We start from the raw sequence: 20,622 nt of genomic DNA on the forward strand, positions 1-20,622 counted from the left end.
GTTGCCTGTAATCCATGGCTTCTGGTTGGGGTATGTACATACAGTCACTGTGGGGACGACGTCATCAATGCACTTTGATGAAGCCAGTGACTGATGTGGTGTACTCCTCATTGCCAACGGAAGAATCCCGGAACATGTTCCAGTCTGTGCTAGCAAAACAGTCCTGTAGCTTAGCATCTGCGTCATCTGACCACTTCTTTATTGACCTAGTCACTGGTAAATAAATAAACATAAATATGTGTTGTATTTATAATGGTGTTTGTTCTTAACTGGTTGCCCTTTTCTTGTGGCAACAGGTCACAAATCTTGCTGCTGTGATGGCACACTGTGGTATTTCACCCAATAGATATGGGAGTTTATAAACATTAGATTTGTTTTTGAATTCTTTGTAGGTCTGTGTAATCTGAGGGAAATATGTGCCTCTAATATGGTCATACATTTAGCAGGTGGTTAGGAAGTGCAGCTCAGTTTCCACGTCATTTTGTGGGCAGTGTGCACATAGCCTGTCTTTTCTTGAGAGCCAGTTCTGCCTACTGTGGCCTCTCTCAATAGCAAGGCTATGCTCACTGAGTCTGTACATAGTCAAAGCTTGTCACAGTGTCACAGTTGTCAGGTATTCTGCCACTGTGTACTCTCTGTTTAGGGCCAAATAGCATTCTAGTTTACTCTGTTTTTTTGTTAATTCTCTCTCTCTCAGACACACACACAACAATAACAACATACTTATTTAATCTCCAGGGTTAGGGTCAAACAGAATATGTTAATACCATGTTTCAGTGTAGTGAAATAGTGTTTCAGATGGACTGTGTGTGTCCCTATAATGCAGTTACCACAGCTACAAAGCTAAGAACATTCTTGCTGTGAATATATTTTATTTGTTTGATCAAATAAATGCTTTCTTTACATTATCTTCAATCAGAACAAAAATAAAGATGTGTCATTACATATTGCACATGTAATGTAAATTCAATATAGCACGGACATTATTCGTTAGCTATTCATGTATAATGCAAAGATTACTTTTCTTACATTGGCTGTAAAGACACATATGCAAGGTGCAATGGATAGCCTTCTCACACCGGCTCTCTACTCACATGGGGAAGAGCAGAAAGCCATTGAATGTGGTCAATAGTTCCTCACCAAGAATGTGAGTGTGACTGATGAGGGTCATCCAGACCTGATATCTGACCTCCATGGACACCATGAACCCGTTGCTCGCTATGTCATCACTGGAGTTGTGATCATATCCAATAGCTGCTCCATCCTTCATCACATTCATTCGAATGGTTTTTCTCTTGAAGCAGTCCTTCAACTGGAGCTGTAAAGATCCCTGTGACAGAGAGAGAGAGAGAGAGAGAGAGAGAGCGAGAGAGAAAGAGAGAGAGAGCGCGAGGGGGAGGGGGAGAGTGGGAGGAAAGCGAGGGAGAGAGAGAGGGAGGGACAGAGAGAGAGAGCAAGGGAGAGAGGAGAGCGAGGGAGAGAGAGGAAAGACAAATGTGGATAAGGGAAAGCATATGTTTTATAAAAATAACAATGAGAGAAAATGTCACAAAACATTAAAGTACCTGTGTTTGTGTTGTATCCGTTGCCAATGTCTATATTGACTTTTTTCTAGACTAATATGATTGTGGTGTCATGTGGCCCAAGAGTTTCACCTTAAAGTCAAACTGAAAAAGCTACCTTGGTAGGTATAAGAGACAAGAACAGGAAACAAAACATGTTTGTAGCTTACTGGTACCTACTGTTCACAAGGAGAAGACAACTTCACAAATAAGACTATTTAACATTTTCAGCACATTTTAATTTTGAAATTATAATAATGGAAACCATACTTCACATTTTCGTCATCTTGTCTTTCTGCAGCTGGTCTATCTCGTTCTCTACAGCTTTCATCTGGTTCTCTACAGCTTTCAACGTTGATGCTTGAGCTGTAATCAAATTAACAGCAAAGGTCAATAACTTTTCAACCTTATTATTTATTTAACCTTTATATAACTAGGCAAGTCAGTTAATTAAGAACAAATTCTTATTTACAATGACAGTCTACCCCGGCCAAACCCGGACGATGCTTGGCCAATTTTTGCTGCCCTATGGGGACTCCCAATCACAGCTGGATGTGATTCCGCCTGGATTCGAACCAGAGACTGTAGTGACAGCTCTTGCATTGAGATGCAGTGCCTTAGACCGCTGCGCCACTTGGTAAGAAAGCTCAGCAATGCAACCGCAAAAACTGCCGTTCTGTAATCACTGTTTTTTGTTATTGTTGTTGCGGTGTCTCATCTCCTTTCTTTTATACTTTTGTGGAGTTGCTGAGTTTGTAAATGTTCCTGTAAAATTATATTTGATCTATTTATTTTAAAAAATGTAGAAAAAAAATGTAGAAGGTGGATGTCCATTAAAAAACATCTTAGATGAGGAGAAAGTCAGGAAGGTAATCAGCGATTTCTGCAAAGTAATGCTAACTTGTTTTTCTCGTAACACATCTTTAAGGCTCACATCTTAAATAAAACAACTTCATTCAATTCATTTTAATACAAATAACTTTAAATTCCTGAGAAGGAACTTCCTCAAACCCCAAAGACATTCAGCTTAATACACCAACCATACTGCATTTAAAGTCTCTGTCAGTATTGTGGTCCCAAACAGAACATCATATGAGCCATTTGGGTTGAGAGAGGGAGAAAGCTGAGAGTGGTGAGTGGGCCTGGATCATTACCATTGAGTTGTTTCCTGTTGTTTTTCCCTTTCTGTGGAACTACAGATGCAGGATCTTAATTTGATCACTCTTATGTTGCTGAGAATTTTCCTGCACAGCAGGAAACGCAAACGTATAGTGTATTTAGTTTACAAAATGCCTCTAAAGTTTGTAATTTCCACTTTGCAATTCCATACTTGATTTGCCCTAACAAAAAATACATCAACTCCCTACAAAAATGTCCATTCATTTTAATCCACATAATAATTCACATTTCCTGTTGCTGCAGGATTATTTTCCTTCTTTAGCAAACTGGCTCAAATTAAGATCCTACATATATACATTAACCCTGTTTCTCTGTAACAAGGACAGCAGGAACAGAGTGCAGCACGGAGAGGTTAAATGGCGACGGGGTAGGATGGAGCCGAGGGAGGTGGGCAAGAGGTGGTGGCGGGGTTAAGATAAACAGATTAAAAGGAGCCTGCAGCTGATCAGGGACATCAGAGAACGAGGGGAGCAAAGCAATCAGTCTGAAACACCACATCCAGAACATCATCAATAATCATTTGAGGAAGAGGAGGCAATATTCTGAAGATCTAAGAAACCATCAGGGCAAAAACACCAGGAGAGAGAGCGAGAGAGAAATGACCAAGACGGGAAAATTAGGAGTCAGTTAAACGGATTAAACTGGGACCTTGCAACAAGATCAGGGATCAAGTGCAGCAAAGCTCTGAGAGTAAGAGAAGAGGCAATATTCAAACACAATGATGATGAAGGTGATTGTCACGCTTAGGCCCAAAGTCCTGGTGATCATCATGTGGAACAAGGAATCGGAATTCACTGACTTTGAGTTTGCTGTGATCATCTGAAGGACGGAACAAGAGAGAGAGTTTGTGAGTGTAATGTTTACTGTACATTTGTTGTTGTATATTTCTCTTCAGCTTTTTATCTACTGCACTTGCTTTGGCAATGTAAACATGTTTTACATTGGGAGGATATCTGCTGGAATGTAGGACCCTGAAAGACTGGGATGGAGGGACATTGTGAACAGCTGGAATGAGATTTCTGACTATTCATTTGGCAGAAGAAGGACATGTTGTTATGAGGCTGGGTTAGATGGAAACATAGATCATCAGTCAGACTGAAACAGGACTCTTCTTTGTTAGACAGAAGTCTAACAACAGCTCCAATCTCATCATCACTACACTATAATTGACTACAGCCCTGTCCAGCAGACAGACCTGGGTTCAAATAGTATTCAAAATATTTCAAAATGCCTTGAGTGTTGGATTAATCTGGAGTGACAGACGGGCGGGGTGGATGATTTTCACTTTTGGGAATGTTACATTGGTTCCATTGTGCCAGGTAAATCAAATCAAATCAAATCAAATTTATTTTTATATAGCCCTTCGTACATCAGCTGATATTCTCAAAGTGCTGTACAGAAACCCAGCCTAAAACCCCAAACAGCAAGCAAAGCATGTGAAAGAAGCACGGTGGCTAGGAAAAACTCCCTAGGAAAAACTCCCTAGAAAGGCCAAAAACCTAGGAAGAAACCTAGAGAGGAACCAGGCTATGAGGGGTGGCCAGTCCTCTTCTGGCTGTGCAGGGTGGATATTAAAACAGAACATGGTCAAAATGTTAAAATGTTAAAATGTTCATAAATGACCAGCATGGTCAAATAATAATAATCATAGTAGTTGTCGAGGGTGCAACAAGCACGTCCGGTGAACAGGTCAGGGTTCCATAGCCGCAGGCAGAACAGTTGAAACTGGAGCAGCAGCACGGCCAGGTGGACTGGGGACAGCAAGGAGTCATCATACCAGGTAGTCCTGAGGCATGGTCCTAGGGCTCAGGTCCTCCGAGAGAAAGACAGAAAGAGAGAAAGAGAGAATTAGAGAGAGCATATTTAAATACACACAGGACACCGGATAAGACAAGAGAAATACTCCAGATGTAACAGACTGACCCTAGCCCCCGACACATAAACTACTGCAGCATAAATACTGGAGGCTGAGACAGGAGGGATCAGAAGACACTGTGGCCCCATCCGATGATACCCCGGACAGGGCCAAACAGGCAGGATATAACCCCACCCACTTTGCCAAAGCACAGCCCCCACACCACTAGAGGGATGTCTCCAACCACCAACTTACCGTCCTAAGACAAGGCCGAGTATAGCCCACAACGATCTCCGCCATGGCACAACCCAAGGGGGGGCGCCAACCCAGACAGGAAGACCACGTCAGTGACTCAACCCACTCAAGTGACGCACCCCTCCCATGGACGGCATGGAAGAACACCAGTAGGCCAGTGACTCAGCCTCTGTAAAAGGGTTAGAGGCAGAGAATCCCAGTGGAAAGAGGGGGAACCGGCAAGGCAGAGACAGCAAGGGCGGTTCGTTGCTCCAGCCTTTCCGTTCACCTTCACACTCCTGGGCCAGACTATACTTAATCATAGGACCTACTGAAGAGATAAGTCTTCAGTAAAGACTTAAAGGTTGAGACTGAGTCTGCGTCTCTCACATTGGTAGGCAGACCATTCCATAAAAATGGAGCTCTATAGGAGAAAGCCCTACCTCCAGCCGTTTGCTTAGAAATTCTAGGGACAATTAGGAGGCCTGCGTCTTGTGACCGTAGCGTACGTGTAGGTATGTACGGCAGGACCAAATCGGAAAGATAGGTAGGAGCAAGCCCATGTAATGCTTTGTAGGTTAGCAGTAAAACCTTGAAATCAGCCCTTGCCTTAACAGGAAGCCAGTGTAGGGAGGCTAACACTGGAGTAATATGATCAAATTTTTTGGTTCTAGTCAGGATTCTAGCAGCCGTATTTAGCACTAACTGAAGTTTATTTAGTGCTTTATCCGGGTAGCCGGAAAGTAGAGCATTGCAGTAGTCCAGCCTAGAAGTAACAAAAGCATGGATTAATTTTTCTGCGTCATTTTTGGACAGAAAATTTCTGATTTTTGCAATGTTACGTAGATGGAAAAAAGCTGTCCTTGAAACAGTCTTGATATGTTCTTCAAAAGAGAGATCAGGGTCCAGAGTAACGCCGAGGTCCTTCACAGTTTTATTTGAGACGACTGTACAACCATCCAGATTAATTGTCAGATTCAACAGAAGATCTCTTTGTTTCTTGGGACCTAGAACAAGCATCTCTGTTTTGTCCGAGTTTAAAAGTAGAAAGTTTGCAGCCATCCACTTCTTTATGTCTGAAACACAGGCTTCTAGCGAGGGCAATTTTGGGGCTTCACCATGTTTCATTGAAATGTACAGCTGTGTGTCGTCCGCATAGCAGTGAAATTTAACATTATGTTTTCGAATGACATCCCCAAGAGGTAAAATATATAGTGAAAACAATAGTGGTCCTAAAACGGAACCTTGAGGAACACCGAAATTTACAATTGATTTGTCAGAGGACAAACCATTCACAGAGACAAACTGATATCTTTCCGACAGATAAGATCTAAACCAGGCCAGAACTTGTCCATGTAGACCAATTTGGGTTTCCAATCTCTCCAAAAGAATGTGGTGATCGATGGTATCAAAAGCGGCACTAAGATCTAGGAGCACGAGGACAGATGCAGAGCCTCGGTCTGACGTCATTAAAAGGTCATTTACCACCTTCACAAGTGCAGTCTCAGTGCTATGATGGGGTCTAAAACCAGACTGAAGCGTTTCGTATACATTGTTTGTCTTCAGGAAGGCAGTCAGTTGCTGTGCAACAGCTTTTTCTAAAATTTTGGAGAGGAATGGAAGATTCGATATAGGCCGATAGTTTTTTATAATTTCTGGATCAAGATTCGGCTTTTTCAAGAGAGGCTTTATTACTGCCACTTTTAGTGAGCTTGGTACACATCCGGTGGATAGAGAGCCGTTTATTATGTTCAACATAGGAGGGCCAAGCACAGGAAGCAGCTCTTTCAGTAGTTTAGTTGGAATAGGGTCCAGTATGCAGCTTGAGGGTTTGGAGGCCATGATTATTTTCATCATTGCGTCAAGAGATATAGTACTAAAACACTTTAGTATCTCCCTTGATCCTAGGTCCTGGCAGAGTTGTGCAGACTCAGGACAATGGAGCTTTGGAGGAATACCCAGATTTAAAGAGGAGTCTGTAATTTGCTTTCTAATGATCATGATCTTTTCCTCAAAGAAGTTCATAAATTTATTACTGCTGAAGTGAAAGCCATCCTCCATTTGCGAAGGCTGCTTTTTAGTTAGCTTTGCGACAGTATCAAAAAGAAATTTCGGATTGTTCTTATTTTCCTCAATTAAGTTGGAAAAATAGGATGATCGAGCAGCAGTAAGGGCTCTTCGATACTGCACGGTACTGTCTTTCCAAGCTAGTCGGAAGACTTCCAGTTTGGTGTGGCGCCATTTCCGTTCCAATTTTCTGGAAGCTTGCTTCAGAGCTCGTGTATTTTCTGTATACCAGGGAGCTAGTTTCTTATGACAGATGTTTTTAGTTTTTAGGGGTGCAACTGCATCTAGGGTATTGCGCAAGGTTAAATTGAGTTCCTCGGTTAGGTGGTTAACTGATTTTTGTCCTCTGACGTCCTTGGGTAGGCAGAGGCAGTCTGGAAGGGCATCAAGGAATCTTTGGGTTGTCTGAGAATTTATAGCACGACTTTTAATGCTCCTTGGTTGGGGTCTGAGCAGATTATTTGTTGCAATTGCAAACGTAATAAAATGGTGGTCCGATAGTCCAGGATTATGAGGAAAAACATTTAGATCCACAACATTTATTCCATGGGACAAAACTAGGTCCAGAGTATGACTGTGGCAGTGAGTAGGTCCAGAGACATGTTGGACAAAACCCACTGAGTCGATGATGGCTCCGAAAGCCTTTTGGAGTGGGTCTGTGGACTTTTCCATGTGAATGTTAAAGTCACCAAAAATTAGAATATTATCTGCTATGACTACAAGATCCGATAGGAATTCAGGGAACTCAGTGAGGAACACTGCATATGGCCCAGGAGGCCTATAAACAGTAGCTATAAAAAGTGAGTGAGTAGGCTGCATAGATTTCATGACTAGAAGCTCAAAAGACGAAAACGTCATTGTTGTTTTTTTTTTGTAAATTGAAATTTGCTATCGTAAATGTTAGCAACACCTCCGCCTTTGCCGGATGCACGGGGGTATGGTCACTAATGTAACCTGGGGGTGAGGCCTCATTTAACACAGTAAATTCATCAGGCTTAAGCCATGTTTCAGTCAGGCCAATCACATCAAGATTATTATCAGTGATTAGTTCATTGACTATAACTGCCTTGGAAGTGAGGGATCTAACATTAAGTAACCCAATTTTGAGATGTGAGGTATCACAATCTCTTTCAATAATGGCAGGAATGGAGGAGGTCTTTATACTAGTGAGATTGCTAAAGCGAACACCGCCATTTTTAATTTTGCCCAACCTAGATCGAGGCACAGACACGGTCTCAATGGGGGAAGCTGAGCTGACTACACTGACTGTGCTAGTGGCAGACTCCACTAAGCTGGCAGGCTGGCTAACAGCCTGCTGCCTGGCCTGCACCCTATTTCATTGTGGAGCTAGAGGAGTTAGAGCCCTGTCTATGTTCGTAGATAAGATGAGAGCACCCCTCCAGCTAGGATGGAGTCCGTCACTCCTCAACAGGCCAGGCTTGGTCCTGTTTGTGGGTGAGTCCCAGAAAGAGGGCCAATTATCTACAAATTCTATCTTTTGGGAGGGGCAGAAAACAGTTTTCAACCAGCGATTGAGTTGTGAGACTCTGCTGTAGAGCTCATCACTCCCCCTAACTGGGAGGGGGCCAGAGACAATTAATCGATGCCGACACATCTTTCTAGCTGATTTACACGCTGAAGCTATGTTGCGCTTGGTGACCTCTGACTGTTTCATCCTAACATCGTTGGTGCCGACGTGGATAACAATATCTCTATACTCTCTACACTCGCCAGTTTTAGCTTTAGCCAGCACCGTCTTTAGATTAGCCTTAACGTCGGTAGCCCTGCCCCCTGGTAAACAGTGTATGATCGCTGGATGATTGGTTTTAAGTCTAATACTGCGGGTAATGGAGTCGCCAATGACTAGGGTTTTCAATTTGTCAGAGCTAATGGTGGGAGCCGTCGGGCGTCTCAGACCCCACAACGGGAGGAGTAGAGACCAGAGAAGTCTCGGCCTCCGACTCCGACTCGCTTAATGGGGAGAACCGGTTGAAAGTTTCTGTCGGCTGAATAAGCGACACCGGTTGAGCATTCCTACAGCGTTTCCCTCCAGAAGCCATGAGAAAGATGTCCGGCCGCGGGGACCGTGCGAGGGGGTTTATACTAACGTTACTATCTGTACTTACTGGTGGCACAGACGCTGTTTCATCCTTTCCTACACTGAAATTACCCTTGCCTAACGATCGCGTCTGAAGCTGGGCTTGCAGCACAGCTATCCTTGCCGTAAGGCGATCGTTCTCCTGTATATTATAAGTACAACGACTGCAATTAGAAGGCATCATGTTAATGTTACTTAGCTTCGGCTGTTTGAAGTCCTGACGAACCATGTCCAGATAAAACCTCCGGGGATGAATGAAAAAAGTTGAGTGAGGAAAAAAGTTGAGTGAGGGAAAAAGTAAAAATATACGGTAATGAAAAAGTAAAAAACCGTCAGGTATCAAAGTAAGATCGGCAACAAAAACGCACAGCAGCGTAAACAAGTCTGCAAGTTGTGTAAAGCTTGATCAAGCACAGCGGAAGATTTGTACGATTTCTAATATTGTTTGAACCAATGTCTGGTGGATCAATACTGTGTGAGGACTGTTATTTGATCGGCACACATTCAGATAATGAAGTGGGAGTGGGGAGGTTGGGGAAATGAACAACATGGACATATGGATGGACTGCTCAAAAAGCTACCAGTTGAATAATTGATCAACGGTTTGATGTTTTTTAAAGTCCTGCACATGATTTTTAAAGGCAAGCACGGATGCACGCACACACACACACACACACTACTCGTTAGATATTGCTGCACTGTCGGAACTAGACGCACAAGCACTTTGCTACACTCGCAATAACATCTGCTAACCATGTGTATGTGACCAATAAAAATGTATTTGAAGCACAGTGCTTGCTTCTCAGTGCCAAAACAATTCCTATATTGTTCCATTCTGCACTTCAAGTGGCCTAGTTCCTGGTTCAACAGTTGGTCTGCGATATCCTTATCAACCAAATAAATAAAACACCTTTTATTTCCCTGCTCTAAAGCCAACGGCTGTTCCTGTATTTCATTGTGTGGTTAAGTAAGCTATGGTACCTTGTCAAATTGGACTGTTGAGTTGATGATAATGTATTATTTTCTTGACTGTAACTAACACGACTCATTTGTTGACATTAAGATTTATACACTGACTTGGCAAACTGCGCTCCAAACTGAACTGGCATGTTTTCCATGGGGAGTTTCCACGGTTGACTTTCAAACCATTTCCTGTGAATGATATTTGACCTGTCTATGTCATAGTGACCTGTGTGGGTTGGGACACTCCTCTAAAAACCACCTTCTGACACATGGTCAAGGTCACTGTATTCATTTTGATGGGATGTTGAACGGTTCGAAGGATTTAGGCTGCACATGGTTTCCACTATCTGTATGTCCTACGCTTCAAGGTTCGATCACGTTAACTGCCTGCAAATTCTAATGCATAAATATGTCTCATGGATGTCACTGTTAAAATGAAGGATGGCTAAGGCAGTCTATTTCCCAATCCAAATCGACCCCTAAGCCCTTTCAACCGAATCGTGGCTGCTTGAGGCTGATAAGACCAGCTGAATGGTCCTTGTGAGTTTACAACTGTAAATGACTGTGTGTTAGATGTTTTTTATTGCATTCAATTTTTTGGGAGAACTGAAATGATGTCTCATCAGATGCTGCTGTTGACTGGAGTTGGAGGTAACTTGAGGGAGACTGGGAGAGGAGGGTGTTTGTGGTGCATCATGCCAACAGAAATGAGTCTGTGGTGTGTCACTGTAACTTAATGAGGATCTGTGTGTGTGTGTGTGTGTGTGTGTGTGTGTGTGTGTGTGTGTGTGTGTGTGTGTGTGTGTGTGTGTGTGTGTGTGTGTGTGTGAGAGAGAGCGAGTGAGAGACCGAGAGAGAGCGCAACACAATTAGACCCAACCAAATCATGATAAAACAAAAAGATAATTACTTGACAAATTGGCAAGAATTAACCAAAAAAACAGAACAAACTGGAATGCTATTTCGACCTAAACAGAGTACACAGTGGCAGAATACCTGACCACTGTGACTGACCCAAAATGTAAAAAAAGCTTTGACTATGTGCAGACTCAGCATAGACTTGCTATTGAGAGGCCGTCATAGGCAGACCTGGCTCGAGAGAAGACAGGCAATGTGCACACCACCCACAAAATAAGGTAGAAACTAGAGGTTGAACGATTATGATTTTTTACGCCGATACCGATTATTGGAGGACCCCAAAAAAAAGCCAATGCCGATTAATCGGCCGATTCTTTTTATTTATTTGTAATACTGACAATTACAACAATACTGAATGAACACTTATTTTAACTTAATATAATACATCAATAAAATCAATTTAGCCTCAAATAAATAATGAAACATGTTCAATTTGGTTTAAATAATGCAAAAACAAAGTGTTGGAGAAGAAAGTAAAAGTGCAATATGTGCCATGTAAGAAAGCTAACGTTTAACTTCCTTGCTCAGAACATGAGAACATATGAAAGCTGGTGGTTCCTTTTAACATGAGTCTTCAATATTCCCAAGTAAAAAGTTTTAGGTTGTAGTTATTATAGGAATTATAGGACTATTTCTCTCTATATGATTTGTATTTCATATACCTTTGACTATTGGATGTTCTTATAGGCACTTTAGTATTGTCAGTGTAAGAGTATAGCTTCCGTCCCTCTCCTCGCTCCTACCTGGGCTCGAACCAGGAACACATCGACAACAGCCACCCTCGAAGCAGCGTTACCCATAAGGAGCAAGAGGAACAACTACTCCAAGTCTCAGAGCGAGTGACATTTGAAACTCTATTAGCGTGCACCCCGCTAACTAGCTAGCCATTTCACATCAGTTACACCAGCATAATCTTGGGAGTTGATAGGCTTGAAGTCATAAACAGCGCAATGCTTGAAGTACAGCGAAGAGCTGCTGGCAAAACGCACGAAAGTGCTGTTTGAATGAATGCTTACGAGCCTGCTGCTGCCTACCACCGCTCAGTCAGACTACTCTATCAAATCATAGACTTAATTATAATATAATAAACACGCAGAAATACGAGCCTTAGGTCATTAATATGGTCGAATCCGGAAACTATAATCTCGTAAACAAAACGTTTTTTCTTTCAGTGAAATACGGAACTGTTCCGTATTTTATCTAACGGGTGGCATCCTTAAGTCTAAATATTCCTGTTACATTGCACAACCTTCAATATTATGTCATAATTACGTACAATTCTGGCAAATTAATTCGCAACGAGCCAGGCGGCCCAAACTGTTGCATATACCCTGACTCTGCGAGCAATGAACGCAAGAGAAGTGACAGAATTTCACCTGGTTAATATTGCCTGCTAACCTGGATTTCTTTTAGCTAAATATGCAGGTTTAAAAATATATACTTCTGTGTATTGATTTTAAGAAAGGCATTGATGTTTATGGTTAGGTACAGTTGTGCAACGATTGTGCTTTTTTTGCAAATGCGCTTTTGTTAAATCATCTCCCATTTGGCGAAGTTGGCTGTCTTTGTTAGGAAGAAATAGTCTTCACACAGTTCGCAACGAGCCAGGCGGCCCAAACTGCTGCATATACCCTGACTCTGTTGCAAGAGGTGACACATTTTCCCTAGTTAAAAGAAATTCATGTTAGCAGGCAATATTAACTAAATATGCAGGTTTAAAAATATATACTTGTGTATTGATTTTAAGAAAGACATTGATTTTTATGGTTAGGTACACGTTGGAGCAATGACAGTCCTTTTTCGCAAATGCGCACCGCATTGATTATATGCAACGCAGGACAGGCTAGATAAACTAGTAATATCATCAACCATGTGTAGTTAACTAGTGATTATGATTGATTGATTGTTTTTTATAAGATAAGTTTAATGCTAGCTAGCAACTTACCTTGGCTTCTTACTGCATTCGCGTAACAGGCAGGCTCCTTGTGGAGTGCAATGTAAAGCAGGTGGTTAGAGCGTTGGACTAGTTAACCGTAAGGTTGCAAGATTGAATCCTCGAGCTGACAAGGTAAAAGTCTATCGTTCTGCCCCTGAACAAGGCAGTTAACCCGCCGTTCCTAGCCCGTCATTGAAAATAAGAATGTGTACTTAACTGACTTGCCTAGTTAAATATATATATATAAAAATTATAAAAATAATTAAAAAACGGCAAATCGGTGTCCAAAAATTCCGATTACCGATTGTTATGACAACTTGAAATCGGCCCTAATTAATCGGCCATTCCGATTAATCGCTCGACCTCTAGTAGAAACTGAGCTGTACTTCCTAACCTCCTGCCAAATGTATGACTATAAGAGACACATATTTCCCTCAGATTACAGACCCACAAAGAATTCAAAAACAAATCCAATTTTGATAAACTCCCATATCTGTTGGGTGAAAAATCACAGTGTGCCATCACAGCAGCAAGATATGTGACTTTCTACCATAAGAAAAGTTGCCTGGCTACCCAGACTCCTTGCTCCGGCCACAGACATTAGTTTCTTCTCTGCAGTGAGTCTGGATCTGAGTTCCTCCCTGACCCTTCACCGAATTCAAACCCATTCGGGGCCATCTGATTTGTCCATAAACTGTTAGGTTGGGCCAGAGCCAGACCACACGTGGAAACATCAGTGACTAGATCAATAAAAAAGTGGTCAGATGAAGCAGATGCAAAGCTACAGGACTGTTTTTCTAGCACAGACTGGAATATGTTCCGGGATTCCTCTAATGGCATTGAGGAGTAAACCACATCTGTCATTGGCTTCATCAATAAGTGCATCGATGACGTCGTCCTCACATTGACTGTACGTACATACCCCAACCAGAAGCCATGGATTACAGGCAACATCCGCACTGAGCTAAAGGCTAGAACTGCCGCTTTCAAAGAGCGGGACTCTAACCCGGAAGCTTATAAGAAATCCCGCTATGCCCTCCGATGAACCATCAAACAGGCAAGGCGTCAATACCGGACAAAGATTGAGTCATACTACACCGGCTCTAACGCTCGTCGGATGTGGCAGGTCCTGCAAACTATTACAGACTACAAAGGGAAGCACAGCCGAGAGCTGCCCAGTGACACGAGCCTACCCGACGAGCTAAACTACTTCTATGCTCGCTTTGAGGCAAATAACACTGAAACATGCATGAGAGTACCAGCTGTACCGTAAGACTGTGTGATCACACTCTCCACAGCCGATGTGAGTAAGACCTTTAGACAGGTCCACATTCACAAGGCTGCAGGGCCAGACGGATTACCAGGACATGTACTCCGAGCATGCGCTTACCAACTAGCAGACTCAGACTCGATCCCTGTCCGAGTCTGTAATACCAACATGTTTAAGCAGACCACCATAGTGCCTGTGCCCAAGAACACTAAGGTAACCTGCCTAAATGACTACCGACCCGTAGCACTCACGTCTGTAGACATGAAGTGCTTTGAAAGGCTGGTCATGGCTCATATCAACAACATCATCCCAGAAACCCTAGACCCACTCCAATTTGCATACCGCCCCAACCGATCCACAGACGATGCAGTCTCTAGTGCACTCCACACCGCCCTTTCCCACCTGGACAAAAGGAACACCTATGTGAGAATGCTATTCATTGACAACAGCTCAGCGTTCAACACCATAATGCCCCCAAAGCTCATCACTAAGCTAAGGACCCTGGGACTAAACACCTCCCTCTGCAACTGGATCCTGGACTTCCTGACGGGACACCCCCACGTGGTAAGGGTAAGTAACAACACATCCACCACGTTGATCCTCAACACAGGGGCCCCTCAGGGGTGCGTGTTCAGCCCCCTCCTGTACTCCCTGTTCACTCATGACTGAACGGCCAGGCACGACTCCAACACCATCATTAAATTTGCCAATGACACAACAGTGGTAGGCCTGATCACCGACAACAACCAGAGAGTCTATAGGGAGGAGGTCAGAGACCTGGCCATGTGGTGCCAGGACAACAACCTCTCCCTCAACGTGATCAAGACAAAAGAGATGATTTTGGACTACTGAAAAAAGAGGACCGAGCACGCCCCCATTCTCATCGATGGAGCAGGTTGAGAGCTTCAAGTTCCTTGGTGTCCACATCAACAAACTAACATGGTCCAAGCACACCATGACAGTCATGAAGCGGACACGACAAAACCTATTCCCCCTCAGGAGACTGAAAAGATTTGGCATGGGTCCTCAAAAGGTTCTACAGATGCACCATTGAGAGCATCCTGACTGGTTGCATCACTGCCTGGTATGGCAACAGAGGGTAGTGAGAACAGCCCAGTACATCACTGGGGCCAAGCTTCCTGCCATCCAGGAACTCTATACCAGGCGGTGTCAGAGGAAGGCCCTAAAAATTGTCAGAGACTCCAGCCACCCTAGTCATAGACTGTTCTCTCTGCTCCCACACGGCAAGCGGTACCGGAGCACCAAGTCTAGGTCCAAGCGGCTTCTAAACAGCTTCTACACCTAAGCAATAACACTCCTGAACGTCTAGTCAAATGGCTACCCAGACTATTCGCACCCCCCTCCACACCACTGCCACTCTCTGTTGTCATCTATGCATAGTCACTTTAATTAACTCTACCTACATGTACATACTACCTCAACTAACCGGTGCCCCTGCACATTGACTCTGTACCGGCACCCACCTGTATAAATTGTTATTTTTTTACTGCTGCTCTTTAATTACTTGTTACTTTTATCTCTTATTCTTAATCATATTTTTTGAAACTGCACTGTTGGTTAGGGGCTTGTAAGTAAGCATTTCACTGTAAGGTCTACACCTGTTGTATTCGGAGCATGTGACTAATACAATTTGATTTGATTTGATTTAAAGCAGCGGTTTGAATGTCTCATTGGGCTTACATACTTTTATTGGTTAGAGATGATCCAATCGCTGATGACATTGTTTTGTTCAACGCCCCTCGTCACCACAAACAACTTAAAGACACTACACATACAATTTCTCAGAATTCCTCCTCTATGTGGAAGCTAGGTGAATTGCAACAACACTGGGCTACATTCAAAACAAATCTCTCCTCCCCCACATCCCATTTTCAGAGTGGCGCAGCGGTCTAAGGCACTGCATCTCTGTGCTACAGGCGTCACTACAGACACCCTGGTTCAAATCCAAGCTGTAGCACAACTGGCCGTGATTGGGAGTCCCATAGAGCGGCGCACAATTGGCCCAGCATCGTTTGGGTTTGGCCGGTGTAGGCCGTCATTGTAAATAAGAATTTGTTCTTAACTTTAACTGACTTGTCTAGATAAAAAAAAAAATAATTCTAAGTCCCTGTGACATGGCGGAGACTCGCGCTTCAGCCCTTTACTTTTGCTTCACCAGCTTCAAACAGCTGTGAAATGATATTTTCGGTGAAAAATATTTCACAGTGATTTAGATGGTAAAATGATTACCTATACTATTCAGTGCTTTTCCCCCCAACACAAACTGAAATTAAGAAGAATCTTTGCAACCAGGTAATGACAGAGCACTTTCTACATTGGCAGCTTGACCCAATTTCCACTAGATAACACAGCCAAAAAGTCAAAACAGCTTTCCCATTTTGACAACACATGTCACTCCGGTGGGAGGAATCAATAGGTGAATATCACAGCCAATCACAACAATGGGTAAGTAATACTGTGAAACACTATCATTCCACTATTACTGCAGAGACGCTACATGACCAAAAGTATGTGGACACCTGCTCGTCGAACATCTTCCAAAATCATGAGCATTTTAAGATTTGCCTTCACTGGAACTAAGGGGCCTGGCTAGAACCATGACAAACATCCCCAGATCATTATTCCTCCTTCACCAAACTTTACAGTTGGCACTATGTATTGGGGCAGGTAGAGTTCTCCTGGTATCTGCCAAACCCAGATTTGTCCGTTGGATTGCCAGATGGCGAAGCATGATTTATCACTCTAGAGAACGCTTTTCCACTGATCCAGAGTCCAATGGTGGTGAGCTTTACACCACTCCAGCTGACGCTTGGCATTGCACATGGTAATCTTAGGCTTGTGTGCAGCTGCTTGGCCATGGAAACCCATTTAACAAAGCTCCCGATGAACAGTTCTTAAGCTGACGTTGCTTCCAGAAGCAGTTTGGAAGTCGGTAGTGAGTGTTGCAACCGAGGATAGATGATTTTTACGCACCACACGCTTTCAGTGGTCCCGTTTTGTGAGATTACTACCTCGTGGCTGAGCCGATGTTGCTCCTAGACGTTTCCACTTCACAATAACAGCACTTACAGTTGACCGGGGCAGTTGTAGCAGGGCAGAAATTTGACAAACTGACTTGTTGGAAAGGTGGCATCCTATGACGGTGGCACGTTGAAAGTCACTGAGCTCTTCAGTTAGGCCATTCTACTGACAATGTTTGTCTATGGAGATTGCATGGCGGTATACTCAATTTTATACACCTGTCAGCAACGGGTGTGCCTGAAATAGCTGAATCAACTCATTTATTGGGGTTTCCACATACTTTGTATATATAGTGTATATTATGGACGTTTTCTGAAATTGCAATGTAAAAATGTAAAATTAAATCCTGTGTAGCACCTTTAGAAATTGTGGAATTCTCAGACTTGTATGTATGTAGTGCACGACAGTGCAGTGGAAGAATTGTGTGAGTTGTCAAGCTACAAGAAAATGGCAACCAGTGAGGCACAAACGCCACTGTATATACAACCCAAATGTATCTGTTTGTTTTCCGTTTTGTAATTCAACTATTTGAATATTGTTACAACACTGTACACAGTTTTTTAGTGTAATGTTTACTGTTAGTTTATTTCACCTTTGTTTATTATCCATTTCCCTTGATTAGGCAATGTAAACATATGTGAATTGAGAGAGAAAAATGTATTGGATACCCAACTTGTCACACCCCAATCACATAAAATCTAACAAAACAAAAAGTTCCCCCAAAAATAGCATTATGTCTCCAAGGATCGAAAAGTTTAGTAGCCTTCAGTTAATCCGTTTATCTCAAACCATTCCGACACAACACCTCTGCACTAAGCTTTCCAGGATCCAAACACCATTCCCTGCCTCGCTTTCCTACCCGGTAGCTTACCCCTTTGACATCCTTCACAAAAACATCCTTTGCCATTTCTCTCTGTTTTACTTTGAGTTGTGTATATTTGTTCTTTTGGCACATCCCCAATAGCACTGTTTTTCGCATCATCGTATCTACCTCAAAGCTGTAACCAGAACCTTGGAATGCGTGGGCGTTTTGTTGCACAAGCTATTTCAACAACAGGCGCCTACCATCACCCGTGAGAGGGGGGGAGCCGAGACTTAGACGAAGAGCTTTCGCCAATATCACATCGCCATTTAGTCGTTAGATAACCATTGTAGTTGTCAATTTAGGATAGTCTTGCAATTTGAACGCTTTTATTAAATATATGCTAAATATTGGCCTCCTAACGGTTACTTTTCATAAAGCCATAGTTGTCCCTCCCCTAAATCGTAGTAAAGTAACGTTATCCGTGTCTCTTGATTGACGGGTCCATATTTCTTTTCCTGAAAGAACGGTAAAACAACATTTAAAAAAAAAATAAAGCCCTGTGAAACTGAAGAACGGTCAGCGAAAAATAACGGAGGTGGAAGAAATTGAAATATCAAGAAAGATTGTTGGGAGCATCCGAGGGACAAGTGTGAAAACAAGAAATCACTGAAAAAGAGACAAGAGTTGTGTCATTTGCATAACGTTATTTCTTTAGACGTCTTTATTTTGTCAGAATTTTTTGTTGACTTAAGGTAAGTACACTATTGTTATTTCACAAAATAATTGTTAATAACATAGTGTTAGTGTTTCGTTTTTTCGTGTAATTTTAGGCAAGTCTTTTGTCATAATTTTCAAATAACCTCAACAGTCGTGTAGCAATGCAAGTAAAAAACAACACGTTTAGGACAAAAGATTTTGATGGGCAGAGTGAGAGCATGCCATTTATTCACCAAATTCGTACATAAATGCATATTATTTTACATTCTGCAACAGTGTGCATGATGAGAATAATGTTACAGTTTGTTATGATCATTTGAGCTGTGACCCCAGTCTTTACCCCGCTGAGTCAAAACATGCACTGGTATAGGCCAGCAATGCAAGTAAAAAACAACCCATTTAGGACAAAAGGTTTTGATGGACGGAGCGAGAACATGCCATTTATCCACCAAATTCGGGTATATAAATGCATTTTTTCCCTATTCTGCAACAGTGTGCACGCTGAGAATAATGTTACAGTTTGTTATGATCATTTGAGCTGTGACCCCCGTCTTTACCCCGCTGAGTCAAAACATGCACTGGTATAGGGTACTTGTAAACAGTGCCTGGTTTAGCATGGCGCTCTGTTTATTATCACTAACAATGGGATATAGGGATAAATATGTCATTTTTTCACGACGGCAAGAAGGGGTAGGTGTGTGTGTGCGCGCGCACTTGTGGCGTTGCCATTGACGGTCTTTGTTCAGTGTTTTCACTCCCCAGACAGAGATAACACCCACCCCTCCCCCCATATAATATGGTTATACCTTCTGTTTTTGTCTGTGTATTTGTGTGTCTCGGGCTGGGGGATGGGGATAGACCCGCGTGAGGCTGTATGCGCGCGGTGTGTGCGCGACACGTGGGAAATGTGTGTCAATGTCAAATGGAGGTGTGTCGCGCTCTGCTCGCCCAGCATGTCAACTCGTGTGCGTTCATGTTATTTTTCGGACCTTTCAGAGATTTGATATAGTTCGATTACAGCAAATGAACATATACGTGCTGCAGCCACAAACCATGGCATTGGCAGGACGAAAATCAAAGTGTTTTGATTAAAAGAATGACACACAGGCAATAGGGAAGGCTTCAGTTGTGCGTGCACATCTAGGCCAATAGGCTGCCCCCTTGCTCTGCTCACGGAAGCCACAGCACAGGCTTCCACAAGCGCGCACACACACACACACACACACACACACACACACACACACACACACACACACACACACACACACACACACACAATGAGTCATACAGCATTTAAAGACGTATTCAATGTTGTTCACACACACACCACACACACACTTGCTTGCAAACATATTTGGCATAGAGATATTGAGACATTGGCATTCCCAGCAGTGTGTAGTGGGTGGGGTAGGCTACCTAAGGTCCATTTGGAGCTACTTATTTTTGTCTATGTCGGGTAGGCTATGTGTCTAGATCGGGTAGACTATGTGTCTATATCGGGGTAGGCTATGTGTCTAGATCGGGTAGGCTATGTGTCTAGATCGGGGTAGGCTATGTGTCTAGATCGGGGTAGGCTATGTGTCTATATCGGGGTAGGCTATGTGTCTATATCGGGGTAGGCTGTGTGTCTATATCGGGGTAGGCTATGTGTCTATATCGGGGTAGGCTATGTGTCTATATCGGGGTAGGCTATGTGTCTAGATCGGGGTAGGCTATGTGTCTAGATCGGGGTAGGCTATGTGTCTAGATCGGGTAGGCTATGTGTCTAGATCGGGGTAGGCTATGTGTTTAGATCGGGGTAGGCTATGTGTCTAGATCGGGGTAGGCTATGTGTCTAGATCGGGTAGGCTATGTGTCTAGATCGGGTAGGCTATGTGTCTATATCGGGGTAGGCTATGTGTCTAGATCGGGTAGGCTATGTGTCTAGATCGGGGTAGGCTATGTGCTGTCGGTGTTCAGGATAGTGGTGTCTAAAA

The 20,622-nt window shown here is 43.1% G+C and overlaps 1 protein-coding gene and 1 long non-coding RNA gene across 2 annotated transcripts in view; one reads left to right on the forward strand and one right to left on the reverse strand.

The window, feature by feature from the left end:
- Positions 1-852: 852 nt before the first annotated feature.
- LOC106577999 (uncharacterized) lies at positions 853-18,135 on the reverse strand. The gene is made up of 3 exons (XR_001322254.2): positions 17,996-18,135; positions 1,833-1,928; positions 853-1,330 (listed from the first exon to the last, which is right to left on the reverse strand). It is a non-coding gene; the product is annotated as an uncharacterized lncRNA (long non-coding RNA).
- Positions 18,136-18,192: 57 nt separating this feature from the next.
- ndrg2 (NDRG family member 2) overlaps positions 18,193-20,622 on the forward strand; it is a 37,882-nt gene continuing 35,452 nt past the window's right edge. The window contains exon 1 of the mRNA XM_014156516.2: positions 18,193-18,681. The gene's annotated coding sequence lies outside the window, so the exon portion shown is untranslated. The remainder of the gene's footprint in view (positions 18,682-20,622) is intronic.

The sequence above is a fragment of the Salmo salar genome, chromosome ssa18 (assembly GCF_905237065.1).
Source record: "Salmo salar chromosome ssa18, Ssal_v3.1, whole genome shotgun sequence".
NCBI lineage: Eukaryota > Metazoa > Chordata > Actinopteri > Salmoniformes > Salmonidae > Salmo > Salmo salar.